This window comes from Papio anubis, chromosome 8 (genome assembly GCF_008728515.1).
Source record: "Papio anubis isolate 15944 chromosome 8, Panubis1.0, whole genome shotgun sequence".
Taxonomy (NCBI): Eukaryota; Metazoa; Chordata; class Mammalia; order Primates; family Cercopithecidae; genus Papio; species Papio anubis.
This window is the reverse complement of record NC_044983.1, coordinates 31,771,859-31,788,895: the sequence shown is the minus strand read 5'-3', so window position 1 is coordinate 31,788,895 and position 17,037 is coordinate 31,771,859. Positions and strand designations below refer to the sequence as shown.

Below are 17,037 nucleotides of genomic sequence, written 5' to 3'. Positions count from 1 at the left end.
CCATAGATGCCAATTTCTGTATCAGTTAGCTACTGCTGTATAACACATGCTTCTGAAACTCAGTGGCTTAAACAGTAAGCGTTTATTAGTGTTTGTGTTTCTATGCGTCAGGTGGGTAGTCTGCTGACTTGGGCTTGCTCACATATCTGCGGTCATCTGGTGGCGTATCTTACAGGCATAAACCACCACACCCGGCCGAGTTTTCTTCTTTGATCTATGTGCTATAAAGAAGTGTGTTGTTTTTATGTCCATGTATCTGGAGATTTTCCAGTTATCATTTAGTTACTGGTTTCTGGTTTAATTCCTTTGTGGTCTGATAGCATGCTTTGTATGATGACCATTCTTTGAAATTTGTTGAGGTGTGTGCCTTTTTTTTTTTTTCAGATTGAGTTTCGCTCTTGTCGCCCAGGCTGGAGTGCAATGGCACGATCTCGGCTCACTGCAACCTCCTCCTCCCAGGTTCAAGCGATTCTCCTGCCTCAGCCTCCCAAGTAGCTGGGATTATAGGTGCCCACCAGTATGTCTGGCTAACTTTTTTGCATTTTTAGTAGAGACGGGATTTCTCCATGTTGGTCAGGCTGGTCTTGCACTCCCAACCTCAGGTGATCCGCCCTCCTTGGCCTCCCAAAGTGCTGAGATTACAGGCATAAGCCACTGTGCCCGGCCAAGGTGTGTTTTATGGCCCAGTATACATGCTTTTTGATGTTCATATATAGGTATGTGTATTAGGCCAATACCTAGGAATTTCTGGGTCATAACGTGTATATTCAGCTCTACTAAAGATGAACAGACGATTTTCCAAAGTGGCTGTCACAACTGCACCCCCAACAATAGTGCATAACAGTTCTATGTGCTTCACGGCTTTGTCCTTGTGTTGTCTTGTCAGTTTTAAAACCTGTAGCCATTTTAGTGGATGTGTAGTATATATCATCATCGTGTTCATTTGCATTTCCTTAATGACTAAAAACATTAAGCATCTTTTCACGTACTGCCTGGCTATTTGGATTCCTCTTTGGTGAAGTGCTGTACTTAGTGATTGTTTTTCTTTCTTATTGCTTTTAGGAGTTCTTGTTATATTCTAAATTCATTGTTAGATAAAATATATCAAAAATACCTTCTCTCATTCTGTAGATCATTTTTCATTCTTTTTCTTTCTTGAGACAGGATCTAACCCTGTCGCCCAGGCTGGATTGCAGTAGCACAATCCTGACTCACTGCAGCCTTGACCTCCCAGGCTCAAACAATCCTCCTACCTCAATCTCCTGAGTAGCTGAAACCACAGGAGTGCACCACCACACCTGGCTAATTTAAAAAAATTTTTTTGTAGAGACGTGGTCTCCCTATGTTGTCCAGGCTAGTCTCCAACTCCTGGGCTCAAGTGATCCTCCCACCTCAGCCTACCAAAGTGCTGAGAGGGTGTGAGCCACTGCACCCATTTCTTAGTTTCCTAATGGTGTCTTTTGATGAACAGAGTTTCTTACTTTTAATCATATCTAATTTATCAATCTTTTCTGTGTGTTTGATGTTTTTTAGACGTGGACACCATTATTATTAACCTGTTTTTATAGAAAAGTTGAGTTGCTTGGCACTGGAGCTCTGCAGGGTCTGGACCAGGGGAGGCAGGCCTGAAACAGCAAATCACCCTCAGGCTTCTGCAGTGCACCCAGCACCGCAGGACACCCAGAGTCAGCGCCTCCTCAGATTTTGAGCCCTAAGTGCCTCACTTGCCTCGCCCTAGACCCAGCCCTCCCAAAGTGTTGAATTACCTCCTTAGGTTTATTACTTCCTAGACTAGGGCAAAATAGAAGTCAATTAGCTTTCCTTTACCAGTGTCTAGTCCGTTTGGGCTACTATCACAACATACCTTAGTTTGGGTAACGCATAAACAACAGAAGGCCATTGCTCCCAGTCTGGAGGCTGGGAAGTCCAAGATCAACGCCCCGGCAGATTCTTCATGCATTAGCGTCTGTGCCTCATACAAGGGATATGTGTTCTCACACGGCAGAAGCTCTCTCTGGTCTCTTTGATAAAGACACAGTACATTTGTAAATTTATAAAGGCTACAAAGGCACGAAATTCACATATGAATTTTGGGGCGGAGCACAAACATTTACACCATAGCAACCAGTACAATCAAACTAAATGATCGTCCTGTTCCGTCTACCAAATACTGCCAGAAATGGTGCCCAGCCTTAGAAAACATGTAAAGCTCTTGATATTCTTGAATACATAACTTTCACCTTTTTAAAAATTATTATTTTATTTATTTTTGTAGACAGTCTTGCTCTGTTGCCCAGGCCGGAGTGCAGTAGCTTGATTTCGGTTAACTGCAGCCTTTACCTCCTGGGTTCAAGAGATCCTCCCACCTCAGGCTCCCACTAGCTGGGACTACAGGCACGGGCCACCACAATGGCTAACTTTTGTATTTTTTGTAGAGACAGGGTCCCGCTATGTTGCTCAGGCTAGTCTCGAACTCCTGGGCTCAAGCTATCCGCCCGCCTCGGCCTCCCAAAGTGCTGGGATTACATGTGTGAGCCTGGCCTGAATAGGTGACTTTGAATGCGCTCCAGTCCCAGTCCAGTTGGAGAAACGGAAAGTTTCCCTGTCTTGAAGAAGAGGGCCCCCGCAGCCTTCCCGAGAACTTTCCATAGGGCCGTGGCCTCAGGCGGACTGTGAACCACGATCACCAGCAGGGGGCGGCCCAGTGTTCTTAGAACCCGGGTCCCACGAGCTTGTGAACAGGGCACCAGTGAAAACCCGGATCCAGGTGCTTCCGCCGGAACGTGCCCCGAGCTCGCCCGCGCGGCTGCCTCCGCCGCTCCTGATCGGCTCTCCGGGTCTTCCCGGGGCCCAGGCTGGGGCTCATAGGGAGAAAGGAAGCGGCGCTGCGGTCCGCGGGGCGATCCCTGCTCCGCGCGAGGTGAGTGCGAGCGCCGCATCTCCTCCAGCCGCGGCAGTCGCTTGGTGGGAGCAGGGGCTTGATGCTGAGACACGGAAAGACGCTTTTCCGGTCCCACGGAAGCTGGGACACTACCTCCGGGAGTCACAGCCTAAGGAAACTCCCTCTCTGTACCGAGCAGGGGGTGCGTGTAAGAGGCGGAGTGGTGTATGCAAAATAATCCAAGTCTGTTTTGGGGACTTAGTGGTGCATAGGCAGAGCCACTGCCTGAGATTGAAGCCTGATCCACCAGGCGGGAGGCGGGTGCCGGGCCGGAGCCTCCGCTGGAGCCCGGAGGAGGAGCGCGGGGTCCCGACGCCTCCCCTGCTGCCGCGATTGGCCTCCTTCCCAGGCCCGCGGCCGTCCATTCCAGAACCTAATCTGCCTTTGCGGGGCGCAAATTGCCTTGTTCTCCCCCAGGTCTTCCTAGAGAATCACTTGTTGCAGGAATGTTGTGTTGAAGTCGTAGCAACTGTGACTTTTTAGTTGCAGAGAGCACGGTGTATTTAATGGAGAAAATGCCCCAGGAAAGCACCGGCAACTGCAGGCCTGGGTTATCCCATTTGCAAGCCATGTGTTAAGTGTTTTGCTCCCGATTAGTACCCTTAGAACAGAGCTCATTTTGTGTAAACTATAGAAATAACCATGCTGTGATTTTATGACATTTTTCTGGGGGTTTTTAAATGATTTTTTAAAATAAAGCAGACGTCACACAAAATGACTTTTTCTTAACACCACGGCCCCAACAGTCTGTCCCCTGCCCCCTGCTACAGCTCCCTGCAATGATAGTTTTATGTGTTTTATGCATGAAATGACTTGAATTGTTACTTTCATTTGTGGAATGCATGCAGCTCTGGCTGGCCACAGTTTTGAATAAGGCAAGTTGGCTTTAAGGACTTTATTCCCTTTGTACATCCTTCTTTCCAATGAGACACTCAGGAAACTCAACGACCAATCTCGGGATTGTTAGTAACGTCACACTACAACTAGGGCAGGATTTCTCCCTCGTCTGCCGTAGTCTCAAATGGAGGCCTTTCAGGCATTGAATAAGCAGTTCAGCTCTTTGAACACTGAAGTTTCACAGTCTCCAATCTAGCAGCACTGTAGTCTGTTTTAAAAAAACTTTCTTCTGAGTAAGGAGAAGCCGGAGACAGTGGTTAGCCTCGGGTGATCATTCAGGTCTGTTCCAATTTTGAAACTGTTGTGATAACTCTTGCTCGCTTCCTGCTAGATGGCAGTGTGTAACAATGAATTAAAAACACGATCTCCATTCTTACTGTGTTATTGCTTGTCTTTTATTCTTCAATAAGAAGAAAAGTAGGTTTTCAAGTTTTATCGTACAAATAATATTTTTGAAAAATTCAAAACTAGGGTTAAATTCAGGAAGTTAAAAGAATATAGCTTGGAAAAACAATAATGTTATTTATAGATGTAGAAATATTCTTCAGTAGACAGACATTTCCAACCCATATTTAAATGCTTTAAACTTCGGAATGTAAAGAGTTGATTTCAGTAAGATATTGAATATCTAATTCAATTACCAGCGTTCTACAATGAACATTTGTTATAGTGTTTCTGAACATGGGTTTTTGAAAATTTTTTTAAAGTTAAGTTTGTCTTTACTTACAATGTCTTTCAGATTTTTTTTTTGAGACAGAGTCTCGCTCTGTCACCCAGGCTGGAGTGCAATGGCGGGATCTCAGCTCACTGCAAGCTCCGCCTCCCGGGTTCACGCCCTTCTCCTGCCTCAGCCTACCAAGTAGCTGGGACTACAGGCGCCCGCCACCACGCCCGGCTAATTTTTTTTGTATTTTAGTAGAGACGAGGTTTCACCATGTTAGCCAGGATGGTCTCGATCTCCTGACCTCGTGATCCGCCCGTCTCGGCCTCCCAAAGTGCTGGGATTACAGGCTTGAGCCACTGCGCCCGGCCTTGTCTTTCAGATTTTTTTCTTTGAGAATGAAATTGGAGTTTTCAAAAGATTATATTAAATTACCAACAAGGAAAATGAAGATAAAGTAATCCTAGACATGTTATATACATTTTAAAAAATATTTCCAGAAATCTTTATGATGACTCAAGTTGTCTGGATTACGGTCTCTTGATTAATCTTTTATGGAGAGTTTTTACTCGTGGATATAATTTATGGGATGAGAGAGCTTAATTTTGGGATGGAACCTCAGAAGATCATTTGGTCCAGAAATGTTGTGTTGAAGTCGTAGCAACTGTGACTTTCTAGTTGTAGAGCGCACGGTGTATTTAATGGAGAAAATGCCCTGGGAAAGCACCGGCTTTCTTTAGTCATTTATATTTGTCTAAATTTGTCTAGATTAAAGATTTGTCTTTAGTCATGTGAAATATTAGCTACATTTTATCAGTGTTACTGAACCAGCTCCTCGTTCATGATTATATAAATGATAAAAGCAGATCGGGGATTTTATTTGTTTTTTCTAGTCTGCAGTTATTCAGTATTTATTAATTTATATTTTTTTCTGGAGATGAGGGATTTTAATTCGGGTATCCTGCCTGGTAGGAAAATTGCGACCAAGTAACCTAAAAGCCCTTCTTGGAGGAAGACTACTTACTAATAAGACCTCATAGGAAAAACAAAGGCGAAAAAGAATCCCTGCTCTTGAAGAATTGCCTTGGTTCTTACTGTGATACATAAACTTCACAGTCTTGTGCTGCCACCCCACTTTTAATTTTTTTATTTTTGAGACGGAGTCTAGCTCTGCCACCCAGGCTGGAGTGCAGTGGCACGATCACAGCTCACTGCAGCCTTGACCTCCAGGGCTCAAGGGATCCTCCTCTTCAGCCTCCCAGTAGCTGGGACTAGGACTACAGGTGCATACCAGCATGCCCAGCTAAGGTTTTTTTTTTCTTTTTTTCTTTTTGTAAAGATGGGTTCTTGCCGTGTTGCCCAGGCTGGTCTTGAATTCCTGGGCTCAAGTGATCCACCCACCTCAGCATCTCAGAGTGCTGGGATTACAGGCATGAGCCACGACACTAAGCTTTGCCTTTTAAAAATCTGTGCTGCTTGCTGGGCACCGTGGCTCATGCCTGTAATCCTAGCACTTTGGGAGGCCAAGGCAAGTGGATCATGAGGTCAGGAGGTCGAGACCATTCTGGCCAACATGGTGAAACGCTGTCTCTACTAAAAATAAAAAAAATTAGCTGGGTGTGGAGGCGCACACCTGTAATCCCAGCTACTTGGGAGGCTGAGGCACGAGAATCGCTTGAATCTGGGAGGCAGAGATTGTGGTGAGCCGAGATTGCGCCACTGTATTCCAGCCTGGGGACAGAGCGAGACTCTGTCTCAAAAAAAATAAGTAAAAAATCTGTGCTTCTAATTGAGGCATTGCATCAGTCTGTTTATCTGGCTCTCTGTCTCTTTCGGATTTGTTTTTAGTTTCTACATCAAATAGATCCACTGAATACTCACTCTTGTGAGGTTGTATGATCAACACTGCATAATTTAAGCAGTTTAGTATATGTCTGGAATTTAAGGATTGAGGAATGACATTTCCTTCATTTCTGCAATAGAAGTGCAGAGGTGTCTGGCTACACCTTCTCTTTCCCCATTAATCTCCAGTCTTGATTCGCATGACTGCCAGTGTGCCTTTCTCCCTTACTGTTCTCTACTGGTCTCGCCTGAAGTTTCTGCTAGGATGAAGAGGATGACTTTCCCACATAGAAATCTGCAATCCAGAGCATGCTTTATATAAAAATAAATGCTCAGCAAAATATGAAGTTCACTGAAAAAGAGTGAGGAACACATTAACACAAGTTTTTGTTTTGTTTTGTTTTTGAGACAGAGTTTTGCTCTTGTTGCCCAGGCTGGAGTGCAAGGGTGTCATCTTGGCTCACTGTAACCTCTGCCTCCTGGGTTCAAGCGATGCTCCTGCCTCAGCCTCCTGACTAGCTGGGATTACAGGCATGCGCCACCACACCCGGCTAATTTTTGTAGTTCTAGTAGAAACAGGGTTTCACCATGTTGACCAGGCTGGTCTTGAACTCCTGACCTTAAGTGATCCACCTGCCTCAGCCTCCCAAAGTGCTGGGATTACAGGCATGAGCCACGGGCCTGGCCATTAACAGAAGTCTTGTTAAAGAAAATTGAGTAAAAATGGAAACTGTGGAGGTATTACACCTTGTTCATCAGATGCCCAAGGAATAATCACAGGCACTACGGAAGTCTGCAAATTAACAAAATAGGCCAACTTTTAAATGTTCATCAGTGGCTTTTTATGCATCTGATAAAGCAGCTTTAGAAAGTTTACTAAAATCCCCCAGCTTCCTGTGTTCTCTTCATTGTCCTGATGGAAGCAAGCATGTGATGATATGAATCTATAAACTGATTTGTTAGCTGGGTGCAGTGGCTCACACCTGTAATCGTAGCACTTTGGGAGGTTGAGGTGGGCAGATTGCTTGAGCTCAGGAGTTTGAGACCAGCCTGGCCAACATGGTGAAATCCTGCCTCTACGAAAAAAAAAAAAAAAATTAGCTGGGTGTGGTGGCACACGCTTATGGTACAGGTACTCTGGAAGTTGAGTGGGCGAATCACTTGAGCCTGGGAATTTGAGGCTACAGTGAGCCAAGATTGTACCACTGCACCCAGCCTAGGTGACAGAGGAGACCCTGTCTCAAAAACAAAACAAAGAAACAAAAACTGACTTGGTGTTGGGAGGGGTAATGCCTCCCAAAGGAGGTAGCCTTGAAAGTCTTGCAGAATGGCTAGCACAGTGAAAGAGGTGGAAGGGCTTCCAGATAGGCACAAGACCACAGACTGGGAAGCCGCGTTCCAGGATACCAGGAACAGAATCCTTATGCTGCGAACCAGGAAAGGAAGCCACAGAGGTAGGGCATGGCCCACATTGTGTTTTCTGTTTTTTTGTTTTGTTTTGTTTGAGATGGAGTCTTGCTCTGTTACCCAGGCTGGAGTCCAGTGGCGTGATCTTGGCTCACTGCAACCTCTGCATCCTGGGTTCAGAGGTTTCCTGCCTCTGCTTTCCTGCCTTAGCCTCCACAGTAGCTAGGACTGTAGGCACACACCACCACACCCAGCTAATTTTTGTATTTTTAGTAGAGATGGGGTTTTACCACGTTGGCCAGGCTTGTCTCCAACTCCTGGCCTCAAGAAATCCACCCTCCTTGGCCTCCCAAAGTGCTGGGATTACAGGCATGCGCCACTGCATCCGGCCTCACATTAATAAGTGGCGCTTTAGTGTGAATAGTTTAAATTTGATAATTAGATACATTTCTTCTAAAAACTCTCCGTGGTATAACCTCTAGCTTATTAACCCCATTGACCCCCCAATTACCAGAACAGAAATGGGCAAAGGAGTCTTCCCAGAGCTCCCTGCCTTCTGCCTCGTCTCTCCTGCAAGTAGGGAGAGGTAGGAGGAGGAGGGGCACACAAACTACCAGGTTCTTCTACTACTATTTTTTTTTTTTTTGAGACACGGTCTCACGCTGTCGTCCAGGCTGGAGTGCAGTGGTACAATCTCAACTCACTGCATCATCTGCCTCCCAGGTTCAAGGGATTCTCCTGCCTCAGTCTCCCTAGTAGCTGGGATTACAGGTGCCTGGCACCACGCCTGGCTGATTTTTGTATTTTTAGTAGAGATGAGGTTTCACTGTGTTGTCCAGGCTGGTCTCAAACTCCTGACCTTAGGTGATCCATCCACCTTGGCTTCCCACAATGCTGGGATTACAGGCATGAGCCACCGCACCCAGCCTCACAAACTACCAGGTTCGGAAAGCTCAGAGTGTCACCTAAGGTTGGCTTTTCATTTTACAGTCAGACATGCAGGAAAGAAATCATCCCTTGGTTCCATTTCTGAGACTCTTATACCTTCAACTGGCCCTGAATGGCCAAAATTTGAAGCTGGCACCCTCAAGCTGCTAATTACCTATGAGATATTCAATGTCTCTTCTGTCCATCTTAATTCAAAATACAGTTGAAAATTTGGAATTATTTTAGGACGAAAGTGTTGCTGGTTTTGATGGCATAGCACGTGCAAGAGTATGAGGTAGTCATACTCAGCTCCAAACCCTGCTCTGTGCAGCAGATGGCCAACCCTGGTGGTGCACACCAGCCATGCAGTGCACTTTAGAAGCTCAGCTTCTAGGGGTAAGAGGATTGGTGAGTGAGAGTCCATTTCAGATGGTGCCTGCCATGGTTGTCTGAATATACATATTGTTCTGTCCCAGGAAGGAGTATTCTAGGGCACCCTCTTGCAGGACTCAGATTCATCCTGCAGGCAATGATGAATGAGAACTTTTGTCTTGGAGTCTCATAATTTAAGTGCTTCAGTATGTGTCTGGAATTGAAGAATGACATTGCCTTCAGTTCTGTAATAGAAATGTGCTGTGGCCACACCTTCTTGATTAATCACTAGTCTTTTTTTGAATGGAGTCTCGTTCTGTCACTTGTGGCTGGAGTGCAGTAGCGTGATCTCGCTTACTGCAACCTCCACCTTCTGCGTTCAAGTAATTCTCCTGCCTCAGCCTCCTGAGTAGCTGGGACTACAGGTGCATGCCACCATGCCTGGCTAATTTGTGTGTGTACGTATGGTTTTTTTTTTTTTTTTGAGGTAGAGACTCGCTCTGTAGCCCAGGCTGGAGTGCAGTGGTGTGATCTGAGCTCACTGCAACCTCTGCCTCCTGGGTTCAAGTAGTCCTTCTTGCCTCAGCCTCCCGAGTAGCTGGGATTACAGGAGCCTGCCACCACGCCTGGCTAATTTTTGTATTTTTAGTAGAGACAGGGTTTCACCATATTGGTCAGGCTGGTCTCGAACTCCTGACCTCCGGTGATCCACCCACCGCGGCCTCCCAAAGTGCTGGGATTACAGGTGTGAGCTACCACGCCCGACCTAATCACCAGTCTTGATTGACATGGCTTCCAGTGTCCCTTTCTCCCTTACTGTTCTCTTTTGGTCTACTCTATTGAATTGGAGCCTGCTGTCCTTCATAGTGCTCTCTGCAAGTCTGTTTGTCCTACCAGTTGGAGGACCGCTGACTGGATGTCAGGCTCCTGGGTAACTAATACCATATACAGTATTAGATTGACTGTTACTGTTGTAAATGTACCCCCAGGCCTGGATAATTGTTGCATGCTCTAAGTCAAAATACTACTGTCTACCCTGGCTGGGCCCTGCCCTGCCCTGCCCTTCTTTTCCCTGCCCTGCCCTTCTTTTCTCTACCCTTTCCTTTTCCCTTCTCTTCCCCTTTCCCTTTCCTTTCCTTCTTTTGTTGTTGTTTTTTTTTTGTTGTTGTTGTTGGTTTTTTTTTGAGACAGTGTCTCACTCTGCTACCCAGGCTGGAGTGCAGTGGCATAATCATGGCTCAGTGCAGCCTTGAACTCGGGCTGAAATGATTCTCCTGCTTTAGCCTCCCAGGTAGCTGGAACCACAGACATGCACCACCATGCCCAGCTAATTTTTAAATAAAAAAAATTTTTTTTGTAGAGACAGAGTCTTGCTTTGTTGCCTAGGCTGGTCTTGAACCCCTGAGCTCAAGGGATCTTCCTGCCTCAGCCTCCCAGAGCCACCGCACCTGGCGGACTCTGTTCTTTAGTGGTCGTTATTTAACCATAGATTGGCCCCTGAGACCTACTACACTTCTGGCTTTGGGAAGATAGCCTAGGTTGATATTCTTTAAATATAAGGAAATTCATAATCTTAACTTCTTCTGTCATAGTTCATAAAGCTATGCGAAGGTCCCGAAAAGGTCCTAGGGTAGACCTGAGCTGTACAGTAGCTATAAAAATATCCCAAACTCTGTCCTCAAATTGTATCTTTTGTTTTCCTTTATTCCTGATTCTTTTTATACTTTTCACAAGCTGTCACTATGTTCCTTCTTTTGTTTGCTTTCCACACATCTTTGAGTTGGGTGAGCTGATACCTAGTCTCACTTCTGTCTTTAAAAAATATGATCTTGTGGCTGGGTACAGTGGCTCATACCTGTAATCCCAGCACTTTGGGAGGCTGAGGCGGGTGGCTCATTTGAGGTGTTCAAGATAATTCAGGAGTTCGAGACCGGCCTGGCCAACATTGTGAAACCCTGTCTCTACTACAAATAGAAAAATTATCTGGGTGTGGTGGCACGCACCTGTAGTCCCAGCTACTCAGGAGGATGAGGCAGGAGAATCGCTTGAACCCAGGAGGCAGAGGTTGCAGTGAGCCAAGATCGCACCACTGTACTCCAGCCTGGGCAACAGAGCGAGACCCTGTCTCAGAACAACAACAACAACAACTCTGTCTCTATATGTATATATATGTGTATATATGTGTGTGTGTGTGTGTGTGTATATATATATATGACCTTGGGCAAATCACTTAAACTTGAGGAGGCTTAGCTTCCTTGGGAACTGGGAATAATAATACCTACCTTGCCTACTTTTCCAAGTGGTTATAAATAAGATTGAGTAGAGTGATATAGCTAAACATTTTTTGAAAACATTATAGCTTTATTCCCATTTAAGTAGGTGATATCATTTTACTACATAATACATACATTAATGATAAGTATAATAAATTGCTTCTGCACATTAAATGAAAATTTGGTAATCTTTCTGCTATGCAAGGGAAAGAAATAGTGATAGTTAACATTTATTATTTACTATGAAGAAGCTGAGACTTAGAAAGATTCAGTAACTTGTCTAAATTTATAATAAGTGATAGAACCAGGATTGGGACCCAAAGTGCTAGCTCCATACTGTATGTAGTTAATAGCTACAAGCATCTACTAAGTAGGAGCAAAGGTACTTTACAGGTTCTTAGAGATTTTTATTCCTTTTTTCTCTGATATAGCAGCTGACAACTGTACTACATATGTTTTCTGTGGTTTTCTGTGGCAGGTAACCTGTGAGGATTGGTATTGTCTGGTGGTAATTTTATAGTATTTCTTTTTTTAAAATTATTTTTTATTTTTGAGACCAGGCTTGGCTCTGTCACCCAAGCTAAGTGCAGTGGCACAATCACGGCTCACTGCAGCCTCAATCTCCTGGGCTGAGGCAATCTTCCTGCTTCAGCCTCGCAAGTAGCCAGGACTATAGACACTCACCACCATGCCTGGTTAATTTATTTTTTGTAGAGATGGGGTCTCACTGTGTTGCCTAGGCTGGTCCTCCCGCCTTGGCCTCCCAAGGTTTTGGGATTACCTGCATGAGCCACTGTGCACAGCCAAGGAATTTTATGGTATTAATGCTAAAAAATATAAAAGAACGTGTGCACTTCAGATCGTAATACTTGTCAAAGTTAGAGTCTTGGGCAAGTTACTTTACTTCATTCAGATTCAGTTTTCTTATATTTGAAAATGAGAATGGAGTTGTTGGGAGAATTGAATTAGTGCCTGCCTGTGTGCTAAGTACTTAGGAAAGGCCTTGCACATGATAGGTTACTCAGCAAATATTAGCGATCTCCTTTTCTTTGGAAAAGTGAGCATTTTTCCTTTTAAAGTTCCAGTTGATGGGGTAGCAATCTATTTTATATGCTTCATTTTCCACCTAAAGGGATAATAAATTAAAATAATATTTAAATGTAAGGATAACAAACATTTATTGGGTATTTAGTATGTGTCAGAGTCTGAAATAAGTGTTTTACCAATCATAGCTCATAAAATTCTCACAACTCTGATTAGGCCTCATGAGGATCTACTTTTGGAAAGTGAGTTATGGAGAGGTTAGGTTAAGCCAGCTGAGGAATTGGGATTTGAATCCTGGAAGGCTGACTTGAGACCTTCTCTTAGTCACTGGGTTTTGGGAATTTCATGGATGAAAGAAGAAAAATGCACTTTTGGTGATTTCTGAGTCCCAGTGTTATTTTGTGGTTGAAGGAAAAAAATATATCCTGGATTTAAAAGTAAGGCCGGTCAAGATGGCTCACACCTGTAATCCCAGCACTTTGGGAGGCCAAGGCAGGAGGATCACTTGAGCCCAGGAGTCCAAGACCAGCTTGGGCAACATGGTGAGACCTCGTCTCTACAAACAAACAAACAAAAATCAGCTGGGTATTGTGGCACATGCCATTAGTCCCAGCTACTTGGGAGGCTGAGGTGGGAGGATTGCTTGAGTCTGGGAGTTGGAGGCTACAGTGAGCCATGATCACAGTACTGCACTTTAGCCTGAGTGACAGAGCAAGACCCTGTCTCAGAAAAAAGTAAATCAAGGTAGACTCATGAGAGGGGAACCCACCTTTTTTTTTTTTTTTTTTTTTTTTTGAGATGGAGTCTGGCTCTGTCGCCCAGGCTGGAGTGCAGTGGCACGATCTTGTCTCACTGCAATCTCTGCCTCCCGGGTTCAAGTGATTCTCTGGCCTCAGCCTCCTGAGTAGCTGGGATTACAGGCACTCACCACTGTGCCCAGCTAATTTTTGTATTTTTTGTAGAGATGGGGTTTCACCATCTTGACCAAGCTGGTCTCGAACTCCTCATCTTAAGTGATCCACCCGCTTTGGTTTCCCCAAGTGCTGGGATTACAGGTGTGAGCCACTGCGCCTGGCTGGGAGCACACCTTTAAGACTAAAGTTTTTAACCAGGGTTCTATATTATCTTTATAGGCCTAATTATATCTAATTATATCTTTAACTCTGTATGCCAGGGGCATGATGTAGATCTGACTTAGATTCACATCTGTGAAGTACTGTGCAGCAACATTGCCCTTCCTCTGGAAAGTTGACCCTTCCTCCACTCTGAACTACACAGTGCCATTTGCCCAGGACATTGAAGTTCATAGAATATCATAGGGATAAAGGGCATTCTATGGGGGCATTTTTTTCAATCTTTTTTTTTACCTTTTTTTTTTTGAGATAGAGTCTTGCTCTGTTGCCTACACTAGAGTGCAGTGGTGCAATCACGGCTTACTGCACCCTTGACCTCCTGGGCTCAAGCAGTCCTCCTGCTTCAGCCTCCTGAGGAGCTGGGACTATAGGTGCACACCCCCATGCCCAGCTAATTTGTAAAATTTTCTATGCAGACAGGGTCTCACTATGTTGCCCAGGCTGGTCTCAAACTCCTGGGCACAAGCCATCCTCTTGCCTTGGCCTCCCAGAGTGCTGTGATTAAGGTATGAGCCACTGTACCCGGCCCTCATTTAGTTCATTTTTACAACTTTTTTGAAAAGATCATTTATTTCAGATAGATGAAAATTTTATTTGAAAACTTCCAAAGAATAATATTGCTCTAACAGCCCACTGCTTTATTCACTTGCTGTAAAAGACAAATCATATTCAGAATTCCTTATGCTGTGGTAAAAGTTGGTTTCCTTTGTGGGCATTGGGGCCACATGATCATTATCTATTTTTGATTAAAGCCTGAATCTTTTATTTTCTTCCCAAATTTTATGGGAGTGGGTGGATGGTCCTGGTAATTTTTATTCCATTTCTAAACTCCTTTGAAACTTAGATAGAAGGGAGTGACTTCATATAAAAGTCTTGGAATTCAGTCTTCTGACGGCAGAGAGCATTAAGTGGAAGCAGAATTTTAGATTTGGGATCTGGTTGTAGATTTGTCACTCTCCTCTGATGGGCTGGGTGGCCATGAGTAAGTCAGTTCACCTCTCTGGTTCCCCTCCCCTCCCCTCCCCTCCCCTCCCCTCCCCTCCCCTCCCCTCCCCTCTTTTCCCCCCCTTCTCCCCTCCCCATCTTTTCCCCTTCTCCCCTCCCCCACCCTCCCCTCCCTTTCCTCCCCTTCCTTTACCTTCCTTTCCCTTCCTTTCCTTTCTCTGTTGCCCAGGCTACTCACTGCAACCTCCACCTCCCAGGTTCAAGTGACTCTCCTGCTGCAGCCTCCTGAGTAGCTGTGACTACAGGTGTGTGCCACCACACCTGGCTAATTTTGGTATTCTTAGTAGAGACGGGGTTTTGCCATGTTGGCCAGACTGGTCTCAAACTCCTGACCTCAAATGATCCACCCGCTCTGGCCTCCCAAAGTGCTGGGATTACAGGAGTGAGCCATCACACCCAGCCTTGATTTCCTTACTGACGGGTGAGGTACTAGGACTACATGATCTCAGTGCTTCCTTTTAGTTTAAAACGTTCTATGTTTTTTTTTTTTTTCATGAGTAAATTTCCATATACCCAAGAGACTACATTTATTAAATGTGCACTATGGCTAATAGATGATCTTTTGTTGCAGAATTTTTTGATGCCTTCTTATTTGGATAAATCTCCAGCTGCTCTGGTGATAGCCTAAGAAGACTGCATGCTGCTTCCTCTTGATGCCAAGCCAGGCCCCTCTCGCAACCTGGGATCTCAGTCCTTCATGGAGACCAGGTCCCTTGGGAATGGCAGTGCAGGAAATTGGTGGTTCTTCCATGTGAAGTTGTCGGGCTCTGGGCTGTGAGGGCACCTGGTAACCAGGTTAGCCCTCTGTCAGTCACCTAGAGACAGAGGCAGCATGGTCTTGGGATTCAGAGGAGGAAGCTTTTGGCATCTTGCCTGTGCATCACAGCCGCCGTCTTTCTGCTTGTCACACTCCAGGTACCAAGAATGTGGGTTGTGTAGTGTTGATAGCAGGGCCTTTGCCATGTCGCTACCGCTATTTTTCTCAAAACTTCAAGTATTTCACTTTTTACATTATCAGAAGTTGATTGGGATCAGGGTCTTTCTTTCTTTCTTTCTCTCTTTCTCTCTTTCTCTCTTTCTCTCTTTCTCTCTTTCTCTCTTTCTCTCTTTCTCTCTTTCTTTCTCTTTCTCTCTCTCTCTTTCTTTCTCTCTTTCTTTCTCTCTCTTTCTCTCTCTTTCTCCTTCCTTCCTTCCTTTCCCTCCCCCCTCCCCCTCCCCCTTCCCCCCTCCCTCCCTCCCTCCTCCATCCCTCCCTCCCTCCCTCCCTCCCTCCCTCCCTTCCTTCCTTCCTTCCTTCCCTTCCTTCCTTCCTTCCTTCCTTCCTTCCTTCTTCCTTCTTCCTTTTCTTTCGACACAGTTCCACTCTGTTGCCCAAGCTGGAGTGCAGTGTCACGGTCTCTGCTCACTGTACCTCTGCCTCCTGGGTTCAAGCAATTCTCGTGCCTCAACCTCCTGAGTAGTTGGGATTACAGGTGCCCACTACCATGCCCAGCTAAATTTTTTGTATTGTTAATAGAGATGTGGTTTCAACATGTTGGCCGTGCTGGTCTCGAACTCCGGATCTCAAGTGATCTGCCTGCCTTGGCCTCCCAAAGTGCTAGGATTACAGGCGTGAGCCACTGTGCTCGGCCAGGATCAGAGGTTTTCTACTGGGAGGAAAACACCTCCCAGTTTTCCTCCCAGTAAAAGACCTCTGGCAGGGAGACCCTTCAAGTTCACCCCCTGACCCCCTTTTTTAAACAGGTGAAACAGGTTTAGTGAATGGACGTGTTAGTCAGAAGAAAAGTCATTGAGATAGAAGGTGAGTTTGAGATTATCATAGGCTCCTGGTTGTAGAGAAACAGAAAGTAAAGCTCAGTCTGTCTTCCTGGGTCAAAATTGGATGCCTTCCTCAGAGTCTCCTATTGTTATCACTTTTGAAAGACTACGTTCTTTTTTTATTTTTTATTTTTTGGTGAGGTCTGGCTGTGTCGCCCAGGCTGGAGTGCAGTGGCGGGATCTCGCTCCTGCAAGTTCTGCCTCCTGGGTTCACATGCCATTCTCCTGCCTGGCCTCCCGAGTAGCTGGGACTACAGGTGCCACCACCTCGCCCGGCTGGATTTTTTGTATTTTTTAAGTAGAGCGGGGTTTCGTGTTGGCAGTATGGACTCGATCTCCTGACCTCGTGATCCTCCCGTCTCGGCCTCCCAAAGTGCTGGGATTACAGGCTTGAGCCACCGCGCCTGGCCCGAAAGACTGCGTTCTTGGAGAAGCAAGGACTATTCTGAGAACAAGATAGTCTGTATCTTGTAGTAAGTGTAGAACACAGACATCTATATTATAAGTAAATCTTGACATGTGCTTCTAGACCAAGGACTGTATATGGATGAATGAACTGAAATGTGTGCTTAGTTCTCCTACCTGTATCCCTTAGTCAGTTATTCTGAACTTCATTCACTGATTTCTGTTTATTCCTTTATTTATTTATTTATTTATTATTTTTTGAGACAGGATCTCATTTTGTCACCCAGGCTGGAGAGCAGTGGCACAGTCTCG

At 45.3% G+C, this 17,037-nt stretch overlaps 1 protein-coding gene across 2 annotated transcripts in view; it reads left to right on the top strand.

The window, feature by feature from the left end:
• The first annotated feature begins 2,544 nt into the window (after positions 1-2,544).
• FUT10 (fucosyltransferase 10) overlaps positions 2,545-17,037 on the top strand; it is a 111,863-nt gene continuing 97,370 nt past the window's right edge. Inside the window, exons 1-2 of one of the 2 annotated variants that reach the window (XM_003902627.5) lie at positions 2,545-2,920; positions 15,074-15,417. The gene's annotated coding sequence lies outside the window, so the exon portion shown is untranslated. Of the gene's footprint in view, positions 2,921-15,073; positions 15,418-17,037 lie in introns of those variants that run through there. The other variant, XM_031669480.1, reaches the window with a different exon arrangement.